Below are 16,127 nucleotides of genomic sequence, written 5' to 3'. Positions count from 1 at the left end.
TCTCTCTAACTCTGCCTATCAAAAAAAAAAAAAAAAGAATACAAATTTTATAGGTATAGCTTTAGTAATACAGTGGTTCTTCGTTTCACACCCGCCTTCCCATCCCTACTCCCATCCCACCTCCTACTCCCTCTCCCATCCCATTCTTCATTAAGATTCGTTTTTAATTAACTTTATGTACAGAAGACCAACTCTATACTAAGTAAATATGTCAACAACTTGTACACACACACACAAAGTATAAAGTATTGTTTGAAAACAAATTTTACATTTAATTCTCACAGTACAACTCATTAAGGACAGAGGTCCTACTTGGGGAGTAAGTGCACAGCAACTCCTGTGCACTCCTGTTGTTGATTTAATAATTAATACTCTTATTTATGATGGCAATGATCATTGAAGGCTCTTGACATGAGCTGCCAAGGCTATGGAAGCCTTTTGAATCCACAAACTCTGACAGTATTTAGACGGAGCCGTAAGCAAAATGAAGTTCTCTGCTCCCTTCAGAGAAAAGTACATCCTTCTTTGATGGCCTCTTATTTCCACTGAGGTCTCACTCACAGAGATCCTTCATGTAGAACATTTTTGTCATGGTGTCTTGGCTTTCAATGCCTAAAATGTTCTCACAGGCCGGCACCGCGGCTCACTAGGCTAATCCTCCGCCTTGCGGCGCCGGCATACCGGGTTCTAGTCCCGGTCGGGGCACCGATCCTGTCCCGGTTGCCCCTCTTCCAGGCCAGCTCTCTGCGTGGCCAGGGAGTGCAGTGGAGGATGGCCCAAGTCCTTGGGCCCTGCACCCCATGGGAGACCAGGAGAAGCACCTGGCTCCTGCCATCGGATCAGCGCGGTGCGCCGGCCGCAGCGCGCCTACCGCGGCGGCCATTGGAGGGTGAACCAACGGCAAAAGGAAGACCTTTCTCTCTGTCTCTCTCTCTCACTATCCACTCTGCCTGTCAAAATAAAATTAAATAAAATAAAATGTTCTCACAGGCTTTTCAGCCACATCCAAATGCCTTAAGGGCTTACTCTGAGGTCAGAATATTGTTTGGGGAATTTGTCATTCTATGAGTCTGCTGTGTGGACTGCTTCATTGGAACATTCTCTCCTTTCTAATTCTATCTATTGTTATTACCAGACACTGGTCTTATTTATGTGATCCCTTTGACACTTAATCCTATCTTAATATGATCACTTTAGCATGTAAGATGGCATTAGTACCACCCAGCTTAATGGGATTTGGAGTCCCAGGACAAGTTTTTAACTTTATCCTTAGGGGTAAGTCCATGGGAATGTGTGTCAAACTGTACAGCTACTCTCTCTTATTCCCACTCTTATTTTTTACTGGGATCTATTTTGAATTGACCTTATAAATCTATGATTAAAGTATATTAATTAAAGAGTACAACCAATGGTATTAAGTAGAAAAAATAATTAAAAAAATAAAATAAAATAATAAACCATCCTCAACAGTCAAGACAAGGGCTATTCAAATCATTGCTTCTCATAGTGTCAATTTGACTTCTAGAGGTTTCCTTTTAGGTGTTCTTGTAGCTATCACAAATCAGGGAGAACATATGGTATTTGTCTCTTTGGGACTGGCTTACTTCAAAAAGTATAATGTTTTCTAGATTCATCCATTTTGTTGCAACTGACTGGATTTCATTTTTTTTACTGCTGTGTAGTATTCCATAGAGTATATATCCCATAATTTCTTTATCCAGTCTTCCCTTTCTGGGCATTTAGATCGATTCCATGTCTTAGCTATTGTGAATTAAGCTGCAATAAACATAGAGGTGCAGATAACTCTCTTATTAGCTGATTTAATTTCCCTTGGGTAAATTCCAAGGAGTAGAATGACCTGATCATATGGTAGGACTATATTCAGATTTCTGAGGTATCTACAAACTGTTTTCCATAGTGGTTTTACCAGTTTGCATTCCCACCAACAGTAGATTAGGGTACCTTTTTCCCCACATCATTGCTAGCATTTGTTGTTTGTTGATTTCTGTATTTAAAGCCATTCTAACTGAGGTGTGGTGCAATCTTGTGGTTTTGACTTGCATATCCCTGATGGCTAGTGATCCTAAGCAGTTTTTCATGTGTCTTTTGGCCATTTGGATTTCTTCTTTTGCGAAATGTCTGTTTAAGTCCTTTGCCCATTTCTTGACTGGGTTGTTCTTGTTGTTGAATTTCTTTATCACTTTATATAGACTGGTTATTAATCTTTTATCAGTTGCAGGGTTTGCAAATAATTTCTCCCAGTCTGTCAGTTGCCATTTACTTCCTGGCTGTTTCTTTTGCTATACAGAAGCTTCTCAATTTGATGCAATCCTATTTGTTAATTTTGGCTTTTATTGCCTGTGTCTCCAGGGTCTTTTCCAGGAACTCTGTGCCAATGTCTTGCAGGGTTTCCTCAAATGTTCTTTAGTAATTTGATGGTATCAGGTCATAGGTTTAAGTCTTTAATCCATTTTTAATGTAATTTTGTATAAGGCATAAGTTAAGGTTTCTGTTTCATACTTCTGCATGTGGAAATCCAGTTTTCCCAAAACCATTTGTTGAAGAGACTGTCCTCACTCCAGGGAATGGTTTTAGCTCCTTGGTCTAATATAAGTTGGTTGTAGATGCTTCGATTGATTTCTGGTGTTTCTATTCTGTTCCATTGTTCTCTTCATCTCTTTTTTGCCAGTACCAAGCTATTTTGATTTAAACCACTTTGTAGTATGTCTTGAAATCTGGTGTTGTGATGCCTTCAGCTTTGTTTTTGTTGTATAAGATCACTTTAGATATTCAAGGTCTCCTGTGCTTCAAAATGAATTTTAGCATCATTTGTTCTAGATCTGAATGTCTTTGGAATTTTGATTGACATTACATTGAATCTGTACATTATTTTTTGGAAGAATGGACTTTTTTTTTTTGATTCTTCCAATCCATGAACATGGTAGGTTTTTCCATTTTTTTGTGTCTTCTTCCATTTCTTTCTAAAAGTTTTGTAATTCTCATTGTAGAGATCCTTGGTTAAATTTATTCCAAGGTATTTGATATTTTGGTAACTATTGTGAATGGGATTGATCTTAGAAGTTCTTTCTCAGCCATGTCATTGTCTATATATACAAAGGCTGTTGATTTTTGTGCATTGATTTTATTCCTGCTATTTACCAAACCTTCTTTGAGCTCCAGTAGTCTCTTAGTGGAGTATTTTGGTTCTCATATATGTAGAATCACATCATCTGCAAATAGGAATAGTTTGACTTCATCAATACCAATTTGAATTCCTTTGATATCTTTTTCTTACCTAATAATGCTGACTAAAACTTCCAGGACTATATTGAAAGCAATAGTGAGAGTAGGCATCCTTGTTTGTTTCTGAATCTCAGTGGGAATGCTTCAAACTTTTCCCAATTCAGTAGGATGCTGGTCATAGTTTGTCATAAATTCTCTTGATTATGTTGAGGAATGTTCCTTCTAAACTCAACTTGCTTAGAGTTTTCATCATGAAGGGATGTTGTATTTTGTAGAATGTTTTCTCTGCATCTATTGAGATAATCATATGGTTTTTGTTCTCCAATTTGTTTTTGTGATGTATCACATTGATTGATTTGCAAATGTTAAAGCATCCCTGCATACCAGGGATCCCAGTTGGTCCGGGTGAATGATATTTCTGATGTTTTTTGGATTCAACTGGCCAGAATTTTGTTGAGGATTTTGAGTTTATGTTCATTAGGGAAATTGGTCTTAGTTCTCTTTCTCTGTTGCATCTTTTCTGGGTTTAGGAATTACAGTGACACTGGCTTCATAGAAAGAGTTTGGGGGATTCTTTCCCTTTCAGTTGTTTTGAATAACTTGAGAAGAATTGGAGCTGGTTCTTCTTTAGATGTCTGGTAGAATTCAGCAGTGAAGCCATCTGATCCTGGGCTTTTGTTGTTGTTGTTGGGAGGGTCTTTATTATAGATTCAATTTCTGTCTTGGTTATGAGTCTGTTTAGTTTTTCTATGTCTTCTTGGCTCAGTTTAGGTAGGTTGTATGTGTCTAGGAATCTATCCATTTCTTTTAGGTTTCCCCATTTGCATATAGCTCTGTAGTAATTTCTGACGATTATTTTCATTTCCTGTGGTGTCTATTGTTACATTTTCTTTTTCATCTCTAATTATATTGATTTGGGTCTTCTCTCTCCTTTTTTGGTTAGTTATGCCAATAGTGTGTCAATTTTGTTTATTTTTTCAAAAACCAGCTTTTTGTTTTGCTATCTTTTGATTGTTTTGTTTTTCATTCAATTTTGTTGATTTCTGTTCTATTTTTTTTAAGATTTTATTTATTTATTTGAGATGTAGAGTTACAGACAGTGAGAGGGAGAGACAGAGAGAAAGGACTTCCTTCCATTGGTTCACTACCCAGATGGCTGCAACAGCCAGAGCTGCGCCAATCCAAAGCTAGGAACCAGGTGCTACTTCCTGGTCTCCTATGCAGGTGCAGGGGCCCAAAGACTTGGGCCATCTTCTACTACCTTCCCATGCTGTAGCAAAGAGCTGGATTGGGAGAGGAGCAGCCAGGGCGAGAACCAGCACTCATATGTGATGCCGGCACAATAGGCAGATGATTAACCTACTGTGCCACAGCACTGGCCCCAATTTCTGTTCTAATTTTAATGATTTCTTTTCTCCTTCTAGTTTTAGGTTTGGTTTGCTGTTGTTTTTCTAGGTCCTTGAGGTACATAGATAGTTCATTTATTTGGTGCCTTTCCAGTTTCTTGATGTAGGTACCAATTGCTATAAACTTCTTAACACTGGTTTTGCTGTGTCCCACAAATTTTGGTATGTTGTATTGTCATCTTCATTTGTTTCCAGAATTTTTTTGATTTCTCATTTGATTTCAGGAACATGTTGTTCATTTTTCATGTGTTTGTGTATGATATAGAGACTCTTAAGTTGTTGATTTCCAGCTTCATTGCAAGAAGATGCATGGTATGATTTCGATTTTTTTTAATTTGCTGAAACTTGCTTTATGGCCTAGCATGTGGTCAATCCTAGAGAAAGTTCCATGTACTGGAGAGAAAAATGTGTACTCTGTAGCTGTAGGGTGGAAGGTTCTGTAAATATTTGCTAGGTCTGTTTGGTCTGTGGTGTTGATTAACTCTGTTGTTTCCTTGTTGATTTTCTGTCTCATTGATCTGGCCATTGCTGAAAGTGGTGTATTAAAGTCCCCCATTACTATTGTATTTGAGTCTATAAATCTTTAAATCTCTTAACATTTCTTTTAAATAGCCAGGTGCCCTGTATAAATGCATATACAATAGTCACATCTTCCTGTTGACTTCATCCTTTAATCATTATATAGTGTCCTTCTTCATCTCTTTTAATAGTTTTCTGTTAAAGTCTATTTTGTCTATTAGGATGACCTCACCAACACTTTTCTTTTGTTTCTGTTAGTATGGATTATCTTTTTCCATCCCTTCACTTTCAGTCTGCATGTATCTTTGTTAGTAAAATGTATTTCTTGTAGGCAGCAAATAGATGGATTTTCTTTTATATTGCATTCAGCCAGTCTCTGTCTTTTAACTGGGGAGTTGAGACCATTTACATTCAGTGTGACTATTCTTAGGTACTGACTTTCCCTGCCATGTTTCCATAAACAGCTCTGTTTAAGTATTTTGGATTAAATTTTTACTTTAGCTGGCTCATTTTTTGCATTTATCTACTTTTGTAGTGATGTTCCTGTTTCTGTGTGTAGGACAAACTTGAGCATCTTTTATATGGCTGGGTGATTAGTATGAATTCTTTCAATTTCTGTTTGTTGTAGAAGATCCTTATTTCTCCTTCATTCATAAATGAGAGTTTTGCAGGGTACAGTAATCTGCACTGACAGTTTTTTTTCTCTCAGGACTTGGAGTAAGTGTCACCATTGTCTCTTGCCTGTGGGGTTTGTGATGAGAAGTCCAGAGTGAGTCTAATTAGGTTTCCTCTGAATATAATTTTTCATTTCTCTTGTGAGCATTTTAAGATCTTTTTCTTTATGTTATACTGAGGAGAGCTTTATGTGTTTACTGAGGAGAGACATACAATATGGTAGTGTCTATTGGGAGTTCTGTGTACTTCCTGTACTTGGATGTCTCTTTCTTTCTCCAGATTGGGGAAGTTCTCTGTTATTATTTCATTAAGAAGGTTTTCCAATCCCTTCTCTATTTCCATGCCTTCTGGAAATTCCTAGGATCCATATGTTGGATTATTTGATGGAATCCTCTAGGTTTCCAGCCATGTTTTTAAATTTCTTCCTAATGTATTTGGTCAGACTGTATTATTGCCAGAAATTTGCTTTCTAGTTCTGATATTCTTTCTTCTGTCTCACTTATTCTATTGTTAAGACTTTCCATTGCATATTTTATTTAACCTTTTGAATTCTTCATTCCTAGTATTTCATTCTGACTTCTCGTTAGTATCTCAATTTCTTGGGAACACTTTTCATTTAGATCGTGAATTTGTTTCTGATTGCTTCTAAGTGATCTGAGGATTAATTTTCTGAATTCCATTTCTGGCATATCCTCTATCTCTTCTTCTTCAGCTTCTATAATTGAAAAATTGTAGTGTTCTATTGGGGGGCTCGTATTATCTTCCTTTTAATTATTAAGGTATTTCGGCATTTCTGGTTCCTTTTCTCTTTAATATGTGCTTTGGTGCTTGTGAGGAGATTTCCCTCTGCTATTAGCTGCCATGTGTCTGTGCACTGCAAGTGGAAGCTCACAACGCCGCCTCTGGGAGCCCTGCTCATTTCTTGATCATGATGGGGGCTCGTATTGGAGCTGTGTTGTGCTAAACCCTGCCTACTGGGGCCAAGCTCACTTCTCACTGGTACATGAAGCAGGCTCAAGATTTTGATATTTAGTACTTCTCCTTGTTGTATAGCTTGTGTGGTGGTGGGGAAATTACTCTGAGATGTTGTGATCCTCATTCCTCATGGAGGGTGTTGTGAAGTGGCTCCTACAGTTGTTGGATGTGTGCTCAGGAGCCAAATGTGGTAGCCCTCTGCTTATGTTTAAAGATGTAAACAAACACTATGTCTTCTCCCAGCTGGCTGCAGGTCTGGTAGGGGTTGGGGGAGACATAGATGGACAGGGGTGTGCCTGACTTCTCTGTTCCCCAATTCTTCCCACTTGGAACTTCAAATGCAGTTCCCCAAGATCTTCCCTGCCCACTGCTACTTGCAGATTTGTGGACTCACAACCTCATGTCTCACCTGGTCCCTGGGGGAGAGATGGCATCAGACTCCCCATTTGGCTTCTCTGCCACTTCCTTTTTTTTTTTTTTTTTTTTTTTTGACAGGCAGAGTGTACAGTGGGAGAGAGAGACAGAGAGAAAGGTTTTCCTTTGCTGTTGGTTCACCCTCCAATGGCCGCCACGGCCAGTGCGCTGTGGCCGGCGCACCGTGCTGATCCGAAGGCAGGAGCCAGGTGCTTCTCCTGGTCTCCCATGGGGTGCAGGGCCCAAGCACTTGGGCCATCTTCCACTGCACTCCCGGACCACAGCAGAGAGCTGGCCTGGAAGAGGGGCAACCGGGACAGAATCCGGTGCCCTGACTGGGACTAGAACCTGGGGTGCCGGCGCCGAGGGCAGAGGATTAGCCTATTGAGCTGTGGTGCACTTTCTTTTTTGCTCCCCCAGCGTGGACCTGCCCAGCGTCTATTGGACTTCTGAGCTTCTCTGCACGAAATTCTCATGGCTCTGTCGCTAGCTTGTTGTCGGTTTGTATCCCCTTTCGTTATTAACTATGTATTTTGCCCTGTGTGACTCCTAACATCCTGTTGCTATACATTCCACCAGCTTGGCCCCCTCCCAGATTACCTTAATTAAGCAATCTGGTCATTTTACAGTGCTGACAAAACTTGGTACTTTGTGGATAGTTTGCAAAATGTGAAAACAGTTAATTTTCTTTCTCCTGGGAAGTCCCAGATTTTCAAAGTGGATTCTCTTCCAGATAATGCACAAAACACTGTCCTCTGTATCCAATTTTCAATGATCCCAAAAGGCATAGCCTGAATTTTGCTTTATTTTGTGATTGAAGGATGCAAGTTTAGTGTCAAATAAAAGAAATCATATTTTTTTTCTTATTGCATTATTAAAACATCAAAGTTTGAACAGGAAATGTTGATTCACATTTTATTCAGAAGTCTCTAATTCCTGGAAGTATTAATAAAAATTCCCTATCTTCCAGCAGCAGTCTTCCATGCTTGTAATTTATATCAAGTTGTTCTTATAATGGACATAATAAAACATAGGAATTATCATTTTCTAAAAGCTTATAGGAAAATCATAGGTAAGACATTCAAAGTTACCATTCAATTTTGGTTATACTTAAAGAATTTGGGGCAGGAGAGGGGCTCAGTGTTGATCTAGACCTCTGCTTCTCAAAGTCGTACCCCTTTTCACTAATAGCATTGGTAGTACCTGGGTGGCTGTGAGTGTAGATTCTCAGTCCCTACCCTGGATCTACTGAACCAGAAACTCTTCAGGTGTTACCCAGAAATTTGTGCTTTAAAAAGTATTCTGGTGACTTGATTGCACACCAAAGGTTTAAGAAATGGATTGGACTGTTCACCCATTCTTTCAACAAAACATTTATCAGATACCATTCTAAATTGATATGAGGAATTGGCAGCAAGTAAAGTGATGGGAAGGAGGTCAGGGTTGCATATCTCTATCACCTTTGGAGATCAATCAAAATAAAAATGCCTGCACCCCACCTCATACCCAGTGAACCACCACTGTCCTTGTAATAGCCCTGCTTCTGTCCAAGGATTAACAGTAGGCAGAATGGGGAAAGCTTTCCTTGCATTGGACAAAAGGGCAAAATATATACAGAAGACCCCTGCTCTATGGGCTAAGGCTAAATAAAGAGCAAGTCAGAGAAGCACTCCCCATGAGAGACATCATTTGATGCCAAGCTTGTCTATTGCTTTTGCAGTAAGAAACAGGAAGCAGAGACAACAAGCGCTAAGTAATGGTTTTAAGTTTCCAGACATCATTTAGCTTAGGATATATTTTATATCATAGGTGTTTACAAATGCCTCCTATCATTTAGGCACAGAGCACAGGGTTCTGGCAGGGCATGTTTGGGGTTTTTTAAGAGGACCTTGTGTTCCAGGCCCACTGGACTGTCGTTTGTTTATGTAACACTTCCCACTTCTTCCTATATACTAGACTTTGATCAGCCTCTTACTGCTACTCAGAATGTCTCTACAGAATCTCATAAATTCACTAAAAGAAAAAAAAGTCCTCTAGCAATCTGATACTTTTGTGCCCTGCCCCCACTTTGACCTAATACAAAGTCTCTTTCCTTTAATTTGGTTACATTTGGTGGGTATCTTTGTTTGTACCATGTACACACTGATTGATATGAGGAAATATGAGTATAAATGGTTTCCAATACACGAATACAACTTACTCATCAGCTACAAATCAGCTCTAGAAAATACTTGATTTTGCCCTTCAAGGTTGCTCAGTCACTAGTCAATCAGGACTTAAATTCTGTCAGGAAAATTTTACTCTTCCTACCGATGTTGGTGCCCCCTACCAATAAGTATTCTCCCTTCTCCATTCCATCATATGGCCAGAAAGCACAGGATACTGCTTTATCATGGGGCAGACAGGTATGCCTGGTTTGCCTTCTCTGAAATCTTCTTGTGTCTGCATCCCCATCCCTGGCTGGTGCAGCACATCATCTGTCTCTTGGCATAGTTACTATCCCTTCTCACTCTCTGGCATAGACCAGAGGAGCTCCTTAAACACACTGGTGTCTGAAGAATGAGTTTCAGAGTAATGGTGATGAGTAGGGACAGTGAGCTTGCTTTTTAGGATCATGGATCTCAGCTTCAAGTGGGACCAACAAGAATCCTGAGTCTGGTCTCTGAATCTGCAAGATTAAGAGAATCCTAGTGGTTTTTCTTTGGAGAGGACTCTGAGAAATAGGACTATATTGTTCAAACCAACCCAAAATGTGTGAGTAACAAAGCAAATACCACCTCACCTAGTATAAGTAGAGCTAGATATTCCTATGTGTCTACAGTTATTTAGTTATTTCATAGATCAGGATTAGCACATTTAGTTTTCGGTTATTTCAACGCTTTAAATATGAAACCTGTTTATTTCAATCAAGATCTTAGTTCTATTTGGCTAAAGCAGAAAAAGGACTTATGAAAATCATGAGTATAATGGGTCACGGATAGCATTACCAGAAGTCAGGAGGACTTGGCTCAAACTCAATGGCTTCATTAAGACCATGTGATAATAGCTCTTGTTAGGGCTGTACCTAGGTTGCCAAAATGGGCCTACTGGCACAGAACTGTACATGCTGTTGATACCGCAGCTGCCCTGGGAACCTGACCATGGCTAGTTTGAACAGGTGCATCTGATTTGGTCAAATGTCCTCCCTTCAAGATTGGCTTGGAAAAGGGATAATCAGACAGGTTTAGCCTGTGTAGTGGGTGATCTCTGCTTCCTAACAGGACTCAGAAGGTGGGGAATTCTTCAAAGGAAAAGGAGGAAGGGATTTGTATGAATGGTAGCTAAATGAAAAGAGATGTTTACTTGAGTCCAGTTTGAAATGTGGTGCAAACATTGTTTTAAAAATTTATTTATTTGAGAGGTAGAGTTACAGACAGAGAGGGAGAAACACAAAGAAAGGTCTCCATCCGCTGGTTCACTCCCCAATTGGCCACAACAGCCAGAGCTGAGCAGATCCGAAGCCAGACAGGAACTTCTTCCAGGTTTCCCATGTGGGTGCAGGGACTCAAGCACTTGGGCCATCTTCTGCTGCTTTCCCAGGCCATAGCAGAGAGCTGGATTAGAAGAGGATCACCTGGGACTAGAACTAGTGCCTATATGGGATGCTGGCACTGCAGGAAGAGCCTTAGCCCAGTATGCCACAGCACCAGCCCCAAACAAAAAACTTATTTTAAAAAAGGATATAACATAGAAATATTGTGAAGAAATAAATTCCTCTGTAAATTCTCACTAAATCCTGAGTATTTTATTTCCTCATTATTTTCCTCTTGCCCTTACTGTCTTGGAAAGAATACTTGGATTGAAATCCCCTAGTATTTTATACAGATATTAGTTTCTCATTGCATAATCCTTTAACACTTTTGGCTTCACATTCTATCACATTCTCTGCCTTACTTATCTAATGGAGATAGTACAAGTTACCCAAAGTATTGAAGGCAGTTTCGAAGAGAAAAGTGTTTCCTTTTTGATTTCTTGTTTTAACTTTTTCTGACTTCCTATGTACAAAGCATGTTGCCCCAGGCCCTGCAGACAGGCCCCTGTGTGTATTCTCCATCTAGTCTTTTTTTTCACCATTTGCAAACCTACTGGCCCTGTTTCTGCCACATCCCATTCTGAGATAACCATGGTTGGCTCCTCTCCAGGCCCTTATATCGATCCATGTGTTTCCACAAATATATTTTTCCATAAAAATGGGATTATGTTGAAGGTGTTGATTCATGACTAGCCTCTTTTTCTATAAGTGCAAACCTCTTTCTTCAGCATCTTATTAATTGCTGAAGAATATTTTGTCAAGTGAAGATGTCATATTTAGTAACTAATTTGCTGTCGAATATTTTCCAAGTTTTTGCTATTATCAACTACAAAGATATAAATCTCCATGCTGAAACGGTAGAATTAGAAACGTGCCAGGGGATTCCAATTCAATCCCATCAAGGTGGCATGTACCACTGCCATCTCACTAGTCCAAGTGATCAGTTTCAGTTCATAATTGATCATAATGATAGGATTTGGAGTCAAAGGGATCACATAAACATGACTAGTGTCTGCTAATACTAACTGATAGAATTAAAAGGGAGAGAATGATCCAACATGGGAAGTGGGATACAGAGCAGACTCACAGAATGGCACTCTGGCCTCAGAATCAGCCATTAAGGCATTCTGATCTGGCTGAAGAACCCATGAGAGTATTTTAGGCATGGAAAGCCAAGACACTTTGGCAAAAAAAAAAAAAAAAAGAAAGAAAAAAAAAAGAAAAAGGACCTAAATGAAAGATCTCTGTGAGTGAGATCCCAGTAGAAAGAATGGGGCCATCAAAGAAGGAGGTACCTTTCTCTGAAGGGAGGAGAGAACTTCCACTTTGACTATGACCTTGTCTGAATAAGATTGAAGTTGGCGAACTCAAAAGGCTTCTATAGGCTTGGCAACTCATGACAAGAGACTATAAACAAGAGTGTCAATTGTTAAATCAACAACAGGAGTCACTGTGCACTTACTCCCCATGTAGGATCTCTGTCCTTAATGTGTTGTACTATGTAAATTAACAGTATAACTAATACTCAAACAGTACTTTACTCTTTGTGTTTCTATGTGGGTGCAAACTGTTGAAATCTTTACTTAGTATATACTAAATTGATATTCTGTATATAAAGAGAATTGAAAATGAATCTTGATGTGAATGGGAGGGGAGAGGGAGCGGGAGGTGGGAGGGAGGTTATGGGGGGGAAAAGCCACTGTAATCCAAAAGCTATACTTTGGAAATTTATATTTATTAAATAAAAGTTAAAAAAAATCTCCATGCTGATTACCAACTATTTCCTAGGGATCAAAAGTCGAGTTGCTGGGTCAGAAATTGTGCATAATTTCCATTCTCGGAACTAGTTCCCAAATGCGCTCTTACCCATCTCCTACCAGCAGTATGTAACTAACCAGTTTCCTCACATCCTACACTGACGTCAAATATATTTAAATACAAACACAACTTATTTAATTAGATCATCAAAGCCATTAACACTTTGTTTGGCACATTTTTGATTACTAATGCAATGGAACCAATGCATTAGTGACCTACTCATCATTTAGCTTTCTCCTTTTAGGAGTTTCCTGTGCATGTTCACACAGTTCACTTTAAAGTTAGTCCCTGGAAGGACCTCCAGCTATTTCACGTTAAAGTCCATGTTAAAATGGGGATTTTTTTTTTTTTCATGCAGAGTTTACTTTTTGAGAAGAGCAGAAAAGACAGTCACACATGGCGTACCTCAGTGACAGCGGAAAGGTTTGTATTTTCCTCTCGTGACAAGATAAATCTCTGTGAGATTGTTATGAAGGTAGGGAGGATTTTAGAATTCATTTGTGCAGAGGCTCCCAGAGCTTCCAATTTGACACAAGTGGCCTTGGGAGATTCGCCTGGGTAAACCGCAGTGGCACAGGGGTTGGCTAATTTAGCGGCTGGCTTCGAAGACGCACCACAGCGCTATGGGCAGGGGCAGGCCCTGGGCGTGCCCTGGAGGGGAACCACAGAGCTGCAAGGGGAGCACAGTGGGAGAGTGTGGGCCACCCTGCATGAGGGAAGGAAGACAAAGAGGGTAAAAGACATCCTGAGAAGCAGAGGCAGGAGAGCCGGCCATTTATCTCACTTCCTCTGATTACCAATCTTCACAGCTCTGCTCTGTCAGTCCTGCTGGACTGTGAGGAGGGTCAAGTGTGCAGTCCTTGAGTCCTCTGTCCACACGGTGCCTTTCATCCTGCGTTAACTCTGAGAGGACAGGAGACAGAGCTCCTTGTGCCTGGCTTAGTGAAGCTGTTTGGCCAAATTTCACTGATAATTTCAACTACCTTCATTTAGCATGCAAGTGTGATAGCAAACACAAGTTGTAGGAGAAACAGAAGGGAGAAGCCCTTTAAAAATGGTCTTATTGGTATATTGTGAGTGATGATTATTTTCATTCTTATTTTTCTTTATGTTCCTTGTGTACAAAGGTACTTCAAAAAAAAAAAAAACACAGGGAAAAATGTAACAAGAAGATAAGTTTATTTTGGTGCAAAAGTTTTTGGAAAACCATGCATTGTTTTTCATAATGTGCATTTCCATGAGCTTTTGAAAGGCCCCTCATAATAATGGAAATGGTAATAAAGTGTGTTTCAAATTTCTCCCCCTTGATGCTAAATTAGGCTAAGGAAACAGGGAGTCCTATTGTTTGCGAACTTCCCTTTAAACAGACGTCACAGCTCACAGGTTGTTCAGTATTGGTACACTGGTAATTTAGCTTAATAGTAATTTAAAGCTAGAGCTGAGTGTCCCAGATCCCGCAGCTTGTGTGGACAATGTGTGGGTGCTCTTGTTAAGACAGTAAGTGTGGAAAAAGTCCTGGCCAACACCCGTAAATGTGCTGCAATCCAGTGTGGTCCTTTGCTTAGAACTGCATCTCGGTGAGTGCGGATCTATCATTCTGATGATCCCACCAAAACGGCTCCAAAAGAAGAGGTCATGCAAAAGGAATCTGGCGCAGCCTGATGTCATCGTTTCCCCTCACGAGTGGTTCCAGGGAGTGGGGCAGTAGGGGCAGAACTTGGGGTGAAATTTAAAGCTGATCTCTCCCCTGATGGGTAGCATCCAGGCAGACAGGAACAAAGTAAAAGGCACGTGAGGCAGACATGACAAGGTTGTTGAAAACTGAAAAATAAAACCCCTGTACCTTTTGCTGGCTTGAAATTCACAGCATGTTAATTAGTCTATAAAAAGGGCCTTACCAATGTCGTAAGGCAAGTTCTAAAAGCCCCAGGCTTTTAAACTTGAAGGAGCACAGTGAAGGGCGGACCTCACACAGAATGTTCACAATGTATTGCAGAAAGTGACAAAAGTTGATTAATTACTTATATTAAAACTAATTTGCAGGAATGGTATTAACATTCCGGACCAGCCATTTCCTTCAGCTTGCTTCTTTTGGTTGTGAACCTGTCTTCCTTCTTCATTTCTTAAAGGAACCATCTTTTATTTTCTCTTCTTTGATAACCTGTTTCTTCCAAGGACTACAATTACCTTATGTAATCAAGATTTCCTCCTTGATAAGAGATTCTTGGAGAACATGGTGGCAAAGATGAGTTCTGTCTTTGAACTATCTTTGAGATCTGATGATATTAACAAGAATAAAAATTGAGGATAGCAAGTTCCTTTCTTAACTTTGGTAGGATGTTCGCAACTATTACACTAAGTAGACAATGTTAAAACAACACTTCATATCAATCCCTCATTTCCTTTACCCAAATTTTAATCAAATAATTGAATTTAAGGAAAGAGTCTTCTTTAAGCTATCAGCAAATGTTCTGTTTTCAAGAATTAGGTTTCCTGTTTCTATACAATATATAGATGTTCAAACTTAAAAAATAAAGTATGTGAAGAAAGTGCTTATGACAGTATCTAATCCATAATAATTAGAAGTAGCAGTTTTTACACCTTGAGGGAGGCCTTTCTGTCTTGCCCCTGGCATGAGGGATGAACAGTAAGACCTGACCTTCTCTCGTGTGTTCCAGCTCTCTGGGACACCAACACCCCTGGAGGAGCAGCACAGTGAGCTCTGTATTGCAGTAGTTCATTTTTAAGGTTCCATTAGCAAAAAACTGACTGCATTTTATTAAGCAGGGTTTTCCAAAATGTGTCCCATAGACCACTGATCACAAAGAAGGCTCCAGGAAAAAAAAAAAAAAAGTGTGCCTATTCAAGAGTTGGGGAAGGACTGAACAATGAGCATTATTAAGTAAGTTTGATATTCTCTGCTTAAACTTGAAAGCCAATTGTTGTTCTCATCTGACTGGTGCTGGTAAATAATAATGGCTGTTTCTGCTTTACCATCAGCCTCTACAAGGTTGCCTGCAGTGAACCATGTATATGTGCAGTTTGCCTCCTAGGGTTACCAGACTCCTTCTCGCTAGGTCAGTTTTTCTCAGACCTCATGATTGCTGTCTCCACAGATTCCAGCGGGGTTGACAAAGCCAGTAGACATTAGTGGATGTCGTCAAATTGTGACATGCATCTGCTAGTGTGATAAAATACTCAAAATTTTTAATTCAGTCTATGGTACAGCATAAGTGATGAGATCTTCCTTTTTTCATATGAGCTTTTTGTGTGCCTATTTCTCAGTGAGAGCAGCCTGCTTAGGTGGGAGACAGTGCTTCCTGACAATCTGGGATCAGACTGCAGTCTGGCTGGCTTTGTTTGTAGATTCGCCATTAACTATATATGTTCCTTGGGACAGTTCTATAAACTCCCCATACTTCATTTTTTTCACTTGTAAAAATGGGAATGATAATGAGACCTACTTTGTAGGGTTGCTGTGAATTTTAAATGAGATAGTACTTATA

The 16,127-nt window shown here is 39.7% G+C and overlaps 1 protein-coding gene across 2 annotated transcripts in view; it reads left to right on the top strand.

Moving 5' to 3' along the window:
* The window catches only part of UBE3D (ubiquitin protein ligase E3D), a 460,276-nt gene that overhangs the window by 362,450 nt on the left and 81,699 nt on the right, over positions 1-16,127 (top strand). The window contains exons 11-12 of one of the 2 annotated variants that reach the window (XR_009865556.1): positions 12,980-13,044; positions 15,433-15,475. The exons of the other annotated variant lie outside the window; for it this stretch is intronic. The gene's annotated coding sequence lies outside the window, so the exon portion shown is untranslated. Of the gene's footprint in view, positions 1-12,979; positions 13,045-15,432; positions 15,476-16,127 lie in introns of those variants that run through there. 2 annotated transcript variants of the gene reach the window in all.

Source organism: Lepus europaeus, chromosome 3, assembly GCF_033115175.1.
Source record: "Lepus europaeus isolate LE1 chromosome 3, mLepTim1.pri, whole genome shotgun sequence".
NCBI lineage: Eukaryota > Metazoa > Chordata > Mammalia > Lagomorpha > Leporidae > Lepus > Lepus europaeus.
Note: the sequence above shows the minus strand (reverse complement) of the source record. Positions and strands in the feature narration are given on the sequence as shown.